Raw genomic sequence first — 2,363 nt, forward strand, 5'->3', positions numbered from 1 at the left:
GTTGGACGCCATTGATTAGTTTGTACGACAGAGGATTAAGAGCAGTCACACACAGGTAAGCCTGAACACATGCATGCTCATGCAGGAGCAAGCACACATATGTGCTTTAAGGCGGGCTCAGGCATGGTGGCGTTGTATTGAGGGGGACTCCGGGGTCTCTGTATAAATATACAAACCTCTACCCAAACACTCCCGGCTGCCAGATCTCATCATGTGTTTGAAGAGAGAGAGGTCAGAGTGTGAGACCGCTAAAAAGGTTACCACAGCCAAGACAAAGAGCAAGGACAGACTGAACCTTAACTGTGGTTTTCATGTTTTCAATCTTAAAACCCAGGTGACAAATTTAGTCTTTCACCTTCACATCTAGTCCCTCCTGTGTGGTGAGACTACAGTAGCTTCGAACCAAAGATGAATTAGTGCTAAGTTACTTTAATAACTGGCTCACTCTGACTCTGATTTTAACTACTTTATACATGGGAATTACTGTGATAGTGAAAACATGACAAATTAACTGAATACTAAACAATGTGACAGGAGTTGCTCACAGTAAACACAGGTAAGACGAGGCATGGAAAAGTACTGAACTATGAAGGTTTTCAGTCTGTGAGCTAAGGCCACATGTACAGTAAACACAGAGGGAAGACAATTCTGTGGTGGGGCCTAAAAGGTCATATAAAGAACACTTTGTTTCTTTTAGCACTTCATCTTTTCAGCCCGCGACCCACATTTATGGAATGTGCTCTTGTAAAGGAACCAGTCAAATGAGTGCAATACTCCTTATTTTGTGTTACACCCTGTGGGCAAAAGCAGAAAATTATTTTTTTTAAGCTATTAAAATGACAATGTTTGTTTTGTTGAGTTTTAGGTTGATGGAATTTCAATTTACGACACATCTAGATACAAACATCTATGAGGCGAGACTACAAGCTATGTTGTGAATCTGTTCTGTTGGTTGGTAAACAAACAAACAAAAGCATACTTTACCAATTTAACCTAGCAAGAAAATAGTCTATATGTCACATCAGTTGAACTGTGACTTTGAAATGCCACTGCCAATGATGTTTCCAAGATCTTTCAGGAGATGTCTCACTGCTCTCAATCTATTTTAATTTTGTCGGCTGTGAGCCACTCCTCCACTTTATTTGTGCATTGCATTGTGGGAGAAAAGTGTACATCTACAGCCCACTCAAAAGTCGACCATATTTAGCACGCATACTGAATGTAGTTTGGAACTGGGACACGTTTGATATAACATGCATGGCACCTGATGCTCTTCCATCTTTGCTGAAGCTTAGAGGGGTTCTCCAGGGATTTAATATTACACTTTTTTGGCAGCGATAAAAGTTTGGCACAGCAGAGGCCAAGATATCCTGACTCTAGTTTAGGTTAACCAGTAAAAACTTTGGATCCTATGTTTCCCACAATGCAACTTCATGGCATCTTTTGTCAGAGTCTCACTACCTGGTAAACACCCCTGCCTGTGTTACAGACATTTTGTTCTCTGTTGAAAAGTTTAAGCTGTACTTAAACTTTATACGACTACTTACAATATTAAAGGTTCAGTGCCAGGGTAATTAAAAAAATATAAATTATGGATGAAAACCACATTAGCTACTAACAAACATCTAAAGTACATTAAAGACGGAAAAAAACACAACATGATAATCTCTCTTTCTCTTCTCCACACACACATACACAGCGATATCACATAATCAGGCCACAGGAGACAGTCTAAATGACTTCTGTACAGCCACAGACACAATAGGAAACAGAGGACAGTAGATCACACACGCACATGTACACACAAAGCACCCCCACAGACATCCCTGTCCTGATCTTCTTCCTTCGTGACTAAGAAACTTCAAACCTGTAATTTAAGAAATGCTCTGCCGAAAGAATGCAATAAATCTTGTGACAGCAAAGGGAGCAGAATGGGAAAGAAGAGGAGAAAAAAAAAGAAAGAAAGAAAAGAGTCAGACGCGAGTCAGTTTCCTCCTCCGCTGTGTTCGTGAGTGAGGGTGGGGTGTCGGTGTTAACTGATACAGGATCAAGCTGGGTGGTCCAGGGCCTACACATACACCATTTCTGTGTACAAATAAACTTAACCCCCACGCCATTGTGGTCACCCCTCCCACTGCTTTTTCTCTACATCTCTGGTCGTCACAGCTGCACAGCGTGCATGCGCAAACACCCGTGCACATTAAAACATGTACGAGCCCGTCCTCACTCTTCCACAGGGTAAACTGGGTCCTGCTATTAGGATACGGTAATGATCTGATAATAACTAGTGTGGTACAAAAATTACAAAGAACTGAAAGAGATGAAGGAAGAACAAAAAAAAAAAAAACACCAACAAACTGATC

Source organism: Toxotes jaculatrix, chromosome 14, assembly GCF_017976425.1.
Source record: "Toxotes jaculatrix isolate fToxJac2 chromosome 14, fToxJac2.pri, whole genome shotgun sequence".
Classification (NCBI taxonomy): Eukaryota; Metazoa; Chordata; class Actinopteri; family Toxotidae; genus Toxotes; species Toxotes jaculatrix.